Below are 12,500 nucleotides of genomic sequence, written 5' to 3' on the forward strand. Positions count from 1 at the left end.
CGCTCGGTCAGTCTCCGGTGGTGCGCGACTGCCACGGAGAGACGTGAGTACGACCTGGTACCCTGCCCCAAACACATCATCCTCAACGGCGTCGATCAACTCCTGGAACCGCCGTTCCTTGCTCCGTCGAATCTCCTTCTGCAGAGTTCGTCGTGCAGCCAGATGACTTGCTGCAGCGACCTCACGCTCTGGCGCGTTCGACATGCGCAGAGCGTGGTCCCGGGCTACTCTGCAGGCCTGTTGCAGCTGTGAGATTTCCGGGGTCCACCAGAACACATTGCTTCGACGTCCGTGCTGTCGCGGGTTTACTCTCTGCATCGTCTCGTCACAAGCTCCAGCCAATGCTTTGACGAGCGTCGCAGGGCAGACAGCAGCCTCGGTGATCTTCCAGGCCTTGAGGGCCTCGCGATAGCACAGGGATAACTGGCTTGTGGCCGCCAAGCGTTCATAGCGACGTGGCTTTTTGATCCTTCGATGTCGGCTCTTCCTATCATTGTGAAGCAAAATTCACCAAGCGTAGGATTGTTCACCCTTTCAAGGGAACGTGAGCTGGGTTTAGACCGTCGTGAGACAGGTTAGTTTTACCCTACTGGTGTGTGCCGCGCGCAGCTATCCTAACGGAATTCCTGTGCAGTACGAGAGGAACCACAGGTACGGACCACTGGCTCAATACTAGTTCGACCGGACTTTGGTATGAAGCTACGTCCGCTGGATTATGCCTGAACGCCTCTAAGGTCGTAGCCAAACCGAGCCGATAGCGCCTCCAACCCCCATTAGGTGATCGTAAGCTAGCGGGCCTATCAACCCTCCGAGACCCGCCGGGGCTTCGCCTGAACCCCTGCGTCTCATCCCCCGTTACACACTGGGCCGCATCGCGCGGGGCCGCACTCGCACGTGCTAGTACCTTACCACAGGGAACGCCGGAGTCCGTCGGCCCCGTCGACCGTGGATACACCTAGTTTCGACACCTACCGACCGCCCGCAAACGACGGGACTTCAGGCTGGGAGACGCGAGTTGCAGAGAGGCGTACGCTTCGATCCTCTCACTCTACCCATGCTTGGTGGTTTGCCACACGACGTGGCGAGATGCGATGGTGGCCCTCCACACGCGGGGGTCATCACGCGTGTGCGTAAGGTACCTGCAGCAGGTGCAGGTGCCTGGGTGCGTGCCATGGTGATGATGGTACCACCTAGTCGGGAGTGTGCGGGAGTCACACACCGGCTGCGCGCCACCTGTGGGAGCTTGCTCCTGCAAGGTGCCGCAAGTCGCTTGGGTAAGGCGACGCTGCACACACGTGGTGTGCTATGTGCAGAAGGGTGTGCTGCTGTGGTGTGTCCTAGTGGGTGGTGTGCTTGTGCCCCAGACATGGGGTGCATGTGCGCTACTGGCTGCGGTGCACCATAGCTACCCGAATGGAGCGATAGAGAGGAGGTGAGCTTTAGCGGGTCAAGTCCATTGGGCTTGATCCGCGAAAAGCACCAAGTCCCGAAAGTCGAAGCCCGAGTTGCTATGGTGTGCGAAAAGCTGCATTTAATGTTGAAAAAAAGTACAAGTCCCAAAACTTGACATCCCGAAAAATTTCAACTTGCTGCATAGCACCAGGCGTACACACGGAGGAGATTGTTGCGAGACGAACACGCTGTTGGAAGACAACCGAATGCACGCGGGATTGCTCACGGAGCAAGCGCAAGCACGCGAAACAGCTTGCACGGGTGATGGACCACATTGGACGAGTGACGGTTACCGGTTACCAGTGGGTTAGCCATGTTGTAACGGGCTAAGAGGCCTGTTCAGCCAGAGTGTACGGAGTTCAGATGGCTAGGTGCGCACGCAGGCATCGAGGTTTTGATGGTTTGCGCAGAGTTGTAGCACGGCAGAGAGCGCGCCGGAGCAGTTTCAGTCCAATCGGACGATGCGCGGGTGTTTTACAGAACATTGAAAGTTGTATGGAAGAAAACCCCTGGCAGTATGCAATATATGGGAAAACACGAAATACTCTCGGATGGAGGTGTCTGAGAAGTTTGGCGTATATGGACGAAAGTTAGCCACGGTGGTGTTCTAACATCGGTACTTGGGACGCAAAATCGTCGGACGCATGGTTTCGAAGCAATGTGCGAAAAACGGGCCAAAACGGTGCACGAAAAAAGGGGCACGCGCTATATCTGGCAGAAGGAGAACTCTGCGAGGTGTTGTGTGTATGGACGAAAAGTAGGCACTACGGAGTTGAGCAAACGCGCCGAAGACCGCAACTCGATATCTCCAACCGGCTGGTCGGTAGAGCGATTCCCAACACCCCATAGACACCGCAATGGGTGAAAATCGGCCAAGTCCCAGAAATGGGTTTTCACCCAAAAACAGGGTGATGGAGACATTGTACGGAATTGGCGTATATGGACGAAACTTAGCCACGGTGGTGTTCTAACATCACTACTTGGGACACAAAACCGTCGCACGCATGGTTTAGAAGCGATGTACGAAAAACAGGCCAAAATGGTGCACGAACAAAGGGGCACGCGCTATATCTGGCAGAAGGAGAACTCTGCGAGGTGTTGTGTGTATGGACGAAAAGTAGGCATTACGGAGTTGAGCAAACGCGCCGAAGACCGCAACTCGATATCTCCAACCGGCTGGTCGGTAGAGCGATTCCCAACACCCCATAGACACCGCAATGGGTGAAAATCGGCCAAGTCCCAGAAATGGGTTTTCACCCAAAAACAGGGTGATGGAGACATTGCACGGAGTTGGCGTATATGGACGAAAGTTAGCCACGGTGGTGTTCTAACATCGGTACTTGGGACGCAAAACCGTCGGACGCATGGTTTCGAAGCGATGTGCGAAAAACGGGCCAAAACGGTGCACGAGCAAAGGGGCACGCGCTATATCTGGCAGAAGGAGAACTCTGCGAGGTGTTGTGTGTATGGACGAAAAGTAGGCATTACGGAGTTGAGCAAACGCGCCGAAGACCGCAACTCGATATCTCCAACCGGCTGGTCGGTAGAGCGATTCCCAACACCCCATAGACACCGCAATGGGTGAAAATCGGCTAAGTCCCTGAAATGGGTTTTCACCCAAAAACAGGGTGTTGGAGACATTGCACGGAGTTGGCGTATATGGACGAAAGTTAGCCACGGTGGTGTTCTAACATCGGTACTTGGGACGCAAAAGCGTCGGACGCATGGTTTCGAAGCGATGTGCGAAAAACGGGCAAAAATGGTGCACGAACAAAGGGGCACGCGCTATATCTGGCAGAAGGAGAACTCTGCGAGGTGTTGTGTGTATGGACGAAAAGTAGGCATTACGGAGTTGAGCAAACGCGCCGAAGACCGTGAATCGATATCTCCAACCGGCTGGTCGGTAGAGCGATTCCCAACACCCCATAGACACCGCAATGGGTGAAAATCGGCTAAGTCCCTGAAATGGGTTTTCACCCAAAAACAGGGTGTTGGAGACATTGCACGGAGTTGGCGTATATGGACGAAAGTTAGCCACGGTGGTGTTCTAACATCGGTACTTGGGACGCAAAAGCGTCGGACGCATGGTTTCGAAGCGATGTGCGAAAAACGGGCCAAAATGGTGCACGAACAAAGGGACACGCGCTATATCTGGCAGAAGGAGAACTCTGCGAGGTGTTGTGTGTATGGACGAAAAGTAGGCATTACGGAGTTGAGCAAACGCGCCGAAGACCGTGAATCGATATCTCCAACCGGCTGGTCGGTAGAGCGATTCCCAACACCCCATAGACACCGCAATGGGTGAAAATCGGCTAAGTCCCAGAAATGGGTTTTCACCCAAAAACAGGGTGATGGAGACATTGCACGGAGTTGGCGTATATGGACGAAAGTTAGCCACGGTGGTGTTCTAACATCGGTGCTTGGGACGCAAAAGCGTCGGACGCATGGTTTCGAGGCAATGTGCGAAAAACGGGCCAAAACGGTGCACGAACAAAGGGGCACGCGCTTTATCTGGCAGAAGGAGAACTCTGCGAGGTGTTGTGTGTATGGACGAAAAGTAGGCATTACGGAGTTGAGCAAACGCGCCGAAGACCGCAACTCGATATCTCCAACCGGCTGGTCGGTAGAGCGATTCCCAACACCCCATAGACACCGCAATGGGTGAAAATCGGCTGAGTCCAAGAAATGGGTTTTCACCCAAAAACAGGGTGATGGAGACATTGCACGGAGTTGGCGTATATGGACGAAAGTTAGCCACGGTGGTGTTCTAACATCGGTACTTGGGACGCAAAACCGTCGGACGCATGGTTTCGAAGCGATGTACGAAAAACAGGCCAAAATGGTGCACGAACAAAGGGGCACGCGCTATATCTGGCAGAAGGAGAACTCTGCGAGGTGTTGTGTGTTTGGACGAAAAGTAGGCATTACGAAGTTGAGCAAACGCGCCGAAGGCCACAAAACGATATCTCCAACCGGCTGGTCAGTAGAGCGATTCCCAACACCCCATAGACACCGCAATGGGTGAAAATCGGCTAAGTCCCAATATGTACCTTCAGAGGGGCATATCTCGAAAACTTCTCGTCAGATCGGGGCCAAATGCACAGAGAAGACACATGTCGAGGAGTTGTTTCGGATGAGCGATAGTGGTTTTTGGGTGAAAATGTACCCCTAAACCTTGTACAGAGAGGACCCCTTCCGTAGAGCAAAATCCTGAAGGTCGGGGTCGCGCAAGGGTCGACATGGGTCGAGGTGGACTATCATGCGAAACCACTTTTTTCGGTCCCTACGGTGCCCCTAGATGATGAAAAGTACAATCCGAGGTTGATTACGAACACTTTTGTGCACCCCCTTCCGTAGAGCAAAATCCTGAAGGTCGGGGTCGCGCAAGGGTCGACATGGGTCGAGGTGGACTATCATGCGAAACCACTTTTTTTGGTCCCTACGGTGCCCCTAGATGATGAAAAGTACAATCCGAGGTTAATTACGAACACTTTTGTGCACCCCCTTCCGTAGAGCAAAATCCTGAAGGTCGGGGTTGCGCACAAGTCGACCCCCTTCCGTAGAGCAAAATCCTGAAGGTCGGGGTCGCGCAAGGGTCGACATGGGTCGAGGTGGACTATCATGCGAAACCACTTTTTTCGGTCCCTACGGTGCCCCTAGATGATGAAAAGTACAATCCGAGGTTAATTACGAACACTTTTGTGCACCCCCTTCCGTAGAGCAAAATCCTGAAGGTCGGGGTTGCGCACAAGTAGACCCCCTTCCGTAGAGCAAAATCCTGAAGGTCGGGGTCGCGCAAGGGTCGACATGGGTCGAGGTGGACTATCATGCGAAACCACTTTTTTCGGTCCCTACGGTGCCCCTAGATGATGAAAAGTACAATCCGAGGTTGATTACGAACACTTTTGTGCACCCCCTTCCGTAGAGCAAAATCCTGAAGGTCGGGGTTGCGCACAAGTAGACCCCCTTCCGTAGAGCAAAATCCTGAAGGTCGGGGTCGCGCAAGGGTCGACATGGGTCGAGGTGGACTATCATGCGAAACCACTTTTTTCGGTCCCTACGGTGCCCCTAGATGATGAAAAGTACAATCCGAGGTTGATTACGAACACTTTTGTGCACCCCCTTCCGTAGAGCAAAATCCTGAAGGTCGGGGTCGCGCAAGGGTCGACATGGGTCGAGGTGGACTATCATGCGAAACCACTTTTTTCGGTCCCTACGGTGCCCCTAGATGATGAAAAGTACAATCCGAGGTTGATTACGAACACTTTTGTGCACCCCCTTCCGTAGAGCAAAATCCTGAAGGTCGGGGTTGCGCACAAGTAGACCCCCTTCCGTAGAGCAAAATCCTGAAGGTCGGGGTCGCGCAAGGGTCGACATGGGTCGAGGTGGACTATCATGCGAAACCACTTTTTTCGGTCCCTACGGTGCCCCTAGATGATGAAAAGTACAATCCGAGGTTGATTACGAACACTTTTGTGCACCCCCTTCCGTAGAGCAAAATCCTGAAGGTCGGGGTCGCGCAAGTGTCGACATGGGTCGAGGTGGACTATCATGCGAAACCACTTTTTTCGGTCCCTACGGTGCCCCTAGATGATGAAAAGTACAATCCGAGGTTGATTACGAACACTTTTGTGCACCCCCTTCCGTAGAGCAAAATCCTGAAGGTCGGGGTCGCGCAAGGGTCGACATGGGTCGAGGTGGACTATCATGCGAAACCACTTTTTTCGGTCCCTACGGTGCCCCTAGATGATGAAAAGTACAATCCGAGGTTGATTACGAACACTTTTGTGCACCCCCTTCCGTAGAGCAAAATCCTGAAGGTCGGGGTCGCGCAAGGGTCGACATGGGTCGAGGTGGACTATCATGCGAAACCACTTTTTTCGGTCCCTACGGTGCCCCTAGATGATGAAAAGTACAATCCGAGGTTGATTACGAACACTTTTGTGCACCCCCAAAAATGGCCAAAATCCTGAAGGTCCGGGTTCTCGGGGCGGTCGAGGCCCTCGGACGTGCACAAAAAGTCGGTACCCACGCCGAGCTTCAGAATTTGGTCTCCTGAGACTAAGTCCCAACCGAAACTGGCAACCCACAAAAGTGTACCAAGGAGTGGTCGGATCGAGTTACAGTGTTCGAGAGTATTAACGAGGATGGTTATACGCAACTTTTTGCTAAAGGTGTCCAAGACCGTCAGACCCTTACTTACGGAGATATAAGACACGTGCGTGGTTGCCCGTGCCGAGCTTCAGAAATGTTGCTCCAGAGACTAAGTCCCAGAAAACCTTCCGACCCCAAAAACTCCCAGAAGGAGTCGTCGGATCGTTTCGCGATGTTCTAGTGAAATGTTCAACTAGACGGAATGCAACTTTTACCTAAAGGGGTCCAAGACCGTCAGACGCTTAGGTACGGAGATACGGGCATGGGTCGGTTTTCCCCATACAAAATACCCCATGGAAAACTGCAAAACCCCAAAACAGGTCGAAGGAGTGGTCGGATCGTTTCGTGGTGTTCTAGTGAAATGTTCCATTCGATAGGGCGCAACTTTTTGCTAAAGGTGTCCAAGACCGTCAGACCCTTACTTACGGAGATATAAGACACGTGCGTGGTTGCTCGTGCCGAGCTTCAGAAATGTTGCTCCAGAGACTAAGTCCCAGAAAACCTTCTGACCCCAAAAACTCCCAGAAGGAGTCGTCGGATCGTTTCGCGATGTTCTAGTGAAATGTTCAGCTCGACGGAATGCAACTTTTACCTAAAGGGGTCCAAGACCGTCAGACGCTTAGGTACGGAGATACGGGCATGGGTCGGTTTTCCCCATACAAAATACCCCATGGAAAACTGCAAAACCCCAAAACAGGTCGAAGGAGTGGTCGGATCGTTTCGTGGTGTTCTAGTGAAATGTTCCATTCGATAGGGCGCAACTTTTTGCTAAAGGTGTCCAAGACCGTCAGACACTTACTTACGGAGATATAAGACACGTGCGTGGTTGCTCGTGCCGAGCTTCAGAAATGTTGCTCCAGAGACTAAGTCCCAGAAAACCTTCCGACCCCAAAAACTCCCAGAAGGAGTCGTCGGATCGTTTCGCGATGTTCTAGTGAAATGTTCAGCTCGACGGAATGCAACTTTTACCTAAAGGGGTCCAAGACCGTCAGACGCTTAGGTACGGAGATACGGGCATGGGTCGGTTTTCCCCATACAAAATACCCCATGGAAAACTGCAAAACCCCAAAACAGGTCGAAGGAGTGGTCGGATCGTTTCGTGGTGTTCTAGTGAAATGTTCCATTCGATAGGGCGCAACTTTTTGCTAAAGGTGTCCAAGACCGTCAGACCCTTACTTACGGAGATATAAGACACGTGCGTGGTTGCTCGTGCCGAGCTTCAGAAATGTTGCTCCAGAGACTAAGTCCCAGAAAACCTTCCGACCCCAAAAACTCCCAGAAGGAGTCGTCGGATCGTTTCGCGATGTTCTAGTGAAATGTTCAGCTCGACGGAATGCAACTTTTACCTAAAGGGGTCCAAGACCGTCAGACGCTTAGGTACGGAGATACGGGCATGGGTCGGTTTTCCCCATACAAAATACCCCATGGAAAACTGCAAAACCCCAAAACAGGTCGAAGGAGTGGTCGGATCGTTTCGTGGTGTTCTAGTGAAATGTTCCATTCGATAAGACGCAACTTTTTGCTAAAGGTGTCCAAGACCGTCAGACCCTTACTTACGGAGATATAAGACACGTGCGTGGTTGCTCGTGCCGAGCTTCAGAAATGTTGCTCCAGAGACTAAGTCCCAGAAAACCTTCCGACCCCAAAAACTCCCAGAAGGAGTCGTCGGATCGTTTCGCGATGTTCTAGTGAAATGTTCAGCTCGACGAAATGCAACTTTTACCTAAAGGGGTCCAAGACCGTCAGACGCTTAGGTACGGAGATACGGGCATGGGTCGGTTTTCCCCATACAAAATACCCCATGGAAAACTGCAAAACCCCAAAACAGGTCGAAGGAGTGGTCGGATCGTTTCGTGGTGTTCTAGTGAAATGTTCCATTCGATAGGGCGCAACTTTTTGCTAAAGGTGTCCAAGACCGTCAGACCCTTACTTACGGAGATATAAGACACGTGCGTGGTTGCTCGTGCCGAGCTTCAGAAATGTTGCTCCAGAGACTAAGTCCCAGAAAACCTTCGGACCCCAAAAACTCCCAGAAGGAGTCGTCGGATCGTTTCGCGATGTTCTAGTGAAATGTTCAGCTCGACGGAATGCAACTTTTACCTAAAGGGGTCCAAGACCGTCAGACGCTTAGGTACGGAGATACGGGCATGGGTCGGTTTTCCCCATACAAAATACCCCATGGAAAACTGCAAAACCCCAAAACAGGTCGAAGGAGTGGTCGGATCGTTTCGTGGTGTTCTAGTGAAATGTTCCATTCGATAGAGCGCAACTTTTTGCTAAAGGTGTCCAAGACCGTCAGACCCTTACTTACGGAGATATAAGACACGTGCGTGGTTGCTCGTGCCGAGCTTCAGAAATGTTGCTCCAGAGACTAAGTCCCAGAAAACCTTCGGACCCCAAAAACTCCCAGAAGGAGGCGTCGGATCGTTTCGCGATGTTCTAGTGAAATGTTCAGCTCGACGGAATGCAACTTTTACCTAAAGGGGTCCAAGACCGTCAGACGCTTAGGTACGGAGATACGGGCATGGGTCGGTTTTCCCCATACAAAATACCCCATGGAAAACTGCAAAACCCCAAAACAGGTCGAAGGAGTGGTCGGATCGTTTCGTGGTGTTCTAGTGAAATGTTCCATTCGATAGGGCGCAACTTTTTGCTAAAGGTGTCCAAGACCGTCAGACCCTTACTTACGGAGATATAAGACACGTGCGTGGTTGCTCGTGCCGAGCTTCAGAAATGTTGCTCCAGAGACTAAGTCCCAGAAAACCTTCGGACCCCAAAAACTCCCAGAAGGAGTCGTCGGATCGTTTCGCGATGTTCTAGTGAAATGTTCAGCTCGACGGAATGCAACTTTTACCTAAAGGGGTCCAAGACCGTCAGACGCTTAGGTACGGAGATACGGGCATGGGTCGGTTTTCCCCATACAAAATACCCCATGGAAAACTGCAAAACCCCAAAACAGGTCGAAGGAGTGGTCGGATCGTTTCGTGGTGTTCTAGTGAAATGTTCCATTCGATAAGACGCAACTTTTTGCTAAAGGTGTCCAAGACCGTCAGACCCTTACTTACGGAGATATAAGACACGTGCGTGGTTGCTCGTGCCGAGCTTCAGAAATGTTGCTCCAGAGACTAAGTCCCAGAAAACCTTCCGACCCCAAAAACTCCCAGAAGGAGTCGTCGGATCGTTTCGCGATGTTCTAGTGAAATGTTCAGCTCGACGAAATGCAACTTTTACCTAAAGGGGTCCAAGACCGTCAGACGCTTCGGTACGGAGATACGGGCATGGGTCGGTTTTCCTCATACAAAATACCCCATGGAAAACTGCAAAACCCCAAAACAGGTCGAAGGAGTGGTCGGATCGTTTCGTGGTGTTCTAGTGAAATGTTCCATTCGATAGGGCGCAACTTTTTGCTAAAGGTGTCCAAGACCGTCAGACCCTTACTTACGGAGATATAAGACACGTGCGTGGTTGCTCGTGCCGAGCTTCAGAATTGTTGCTCCAGAGACTAAGTCCCAGAAAACCTTCCGACCCCAAAAACTCCCAGAAGGAGTCGTCGGATCGTTTCGCGATGTTCTAGTGAAATGTTCAGCTCGACGAAATGCAACTTTTACCTAAAGGGGTCCAAGACCGTCAGACGCTTAGGTACGGAGATACGGGCATGGGTCGGTTTTCCCCATACAAAATACCCCATGGAAAACTGCAAAACCCCAAAACAGGTCGAAGGAGTGGTCGGATCGTTTCGTAGTGTTCTAGTGAAATGTTCCATTCGATAGGGCGCAACTTTTTGCTAAAGGTGTCCAAGACCGTCAGACACTTACTTACGGAGATATAAGACACGTGCGTGGTTGCTCGTGCCGAGCTTCAGAAATGTTGCTCCAGAGACTAAGTCCCAGAAAACCTTCCGACCCCAAAAACTCCCAGAAGGAGTCGTCGGATCGTTTCGCGATGTTCTAGTGAAATGTTCAGCTCGACGGAATGCAACTTTTACCTAAAGGGGTCCAAGACCGTCAGACGCTTAGGTACGGAGATACGGGCATGGGTCGGTTTTCCCCATACAAAATACCCCATGGAAAACTGCAAAACCCCAAAACAGGTCGAAGGAGTGGTCGGATCGTTTCGTGGTGTTCTAGTGAAATGTTCCATTCGATAGGGCGCAACTTTTTGCTAAAGGTGTCCAAGACCGTCAGACCCTTACTTACGGAGATATAAGACACGTGCGTGGTTGCTCGTGCCGAGCTTCAGAAATGTTGCTCCAGAGACTAAGTCCCAGAAAACCTTCCGACCCCAAAAACTCCCAGAAGGAGTCGTCGGATCGTTTCGCGATGTTCTAGTGAAATGTTCAGCTCGACGGAATGCAACTTTTACCTAAAGGGGTCCAAGACCGTCAGACGCTTAGGTACGGAGATACGGGCATGGGTCGGTTTTCCCCATACAAAATACCCCATGGAAAACTGCAAAACCCCAAAACAGGTCGAAGGAGTGGTCGGATCGTTTCGTGGTGTTCTAGTGAAATGTTCCATTCGATAGGGCGCAACTTTTTGCTAAAGGTGTCCAAGACCGTCAGACCCTTACTTACGGAGATATAAGACACGTGCGTGGTTGCTCGTGCCGAGCTTCAGAAATGTTGCTCCAGAGACTAAGTCCCAGAAAACCTTCCGACCCCAAAAACTCCCAGAAGGAAGCGTCGGATCGTTTCGCGATGTTCTAGTGAAATGTTCAGCTCGACGAAATGCAACTTTTACCTAAAGGGGTCCAAGACCGTCAGACGCTTAGGTACGGAGGTACGGGCATGGGTCGGTTTTCCCCATACAAAATACCCCATGGAAAACTGCAAAACCCCAAAACAGGTCGAAGGAGTGGTCGGATCGTTTCGTGGTGTTTTAGTGAAATGTTCCAATCGATAGGGCGCAACTTTTTGCTAAAGGTGTCCAAGACCGTCAGACACTTACTTACGGAGATATAAGACACGTGCGTGGTTGCTCGTGCCGAGCTTCAGAAATGTTGCTCCAGAGACTAAGTCCCAGAAAACCTTCCGACCCCAAAAACTCCCAGAAGGAGTCGTCGGATCGTTTCGCGATGTTCTAGTGAAATGTTCAGCTCGACGGAATGCAACTTTTACCTTAAGGGGTCCAAGACCGTCAGACGCTTAGGTACGGAGATACGGGCATGGGTCGGTTTTCCCCATACAAAATACCCCATGGAAAACTGCAAAACCCCAAAACAGGTCGAAGGAGTGGTCGGATCGTTTCGTGGTGTTCTAGTGAAATGTTCCATTCGATAGGGCGCAACTTTTTGCTAAAGGTGTCCAAGACCGTCAGACCCTTACTTACGGAGATATAAGACACGTGCGTGGTTGCTCGTGCCGAGCTTCAGAAATGTTGCTCCAGAGACTAAGTCCCAGAAAACCTTCCGACCCCAAAAACTCCCAGAAGGAGTCGTCGGATCGTTTCGCGATGTTCTAGCGAAATGTTTAGCTCGACGAAATGCAACTTTTACCTAAAGGGGTCCAAGACCGTCAGACGCTTAGGTACGGAGATACGGGCATGGGTCGGTTTTCCCCATACAAAATACCCCATGGAAAACTGCAAAACCCCAAAACAGGTCGAAGGAGTGGTCGGATCGTTTCGTGGTGTTCTAGTGAAATGTTCCATTCGATAGGGCGCAACTTTTTGCTAAAGGTGTCCAAGACCGTCAGACCCTTACTTACGGAGATATAAGACACGTGCGTGGTTGCTCGTGCCGAGCTTCAGAAATGTTGCTCCAGAGACTAAGTCCCAGAAAACCTTCCGACCCCAAAAACTCCCAGAAGGAGTCGTCGGATCGTTTCGCGATGTTCTAGTGAAATGTTCAGCTCGACGGAATGCAACTTTTACCTAAAGGGGTCCAAGACCGTCAGA

This window comes from Anopheles nili, assembly GCF_943737925.1.
Source record: "Anopheles nili chromosome X unlocalized genomic scaffold, idAnoNiliSN_F5_01 X_unloc_18, whole genome shotgun sequence".
Taxonomy (NCBI): Eukaryota; Metazoa; Arthropoda; class Insecta; order Diptera; family Culicidae; genus Anopheles; species Anopheles nili.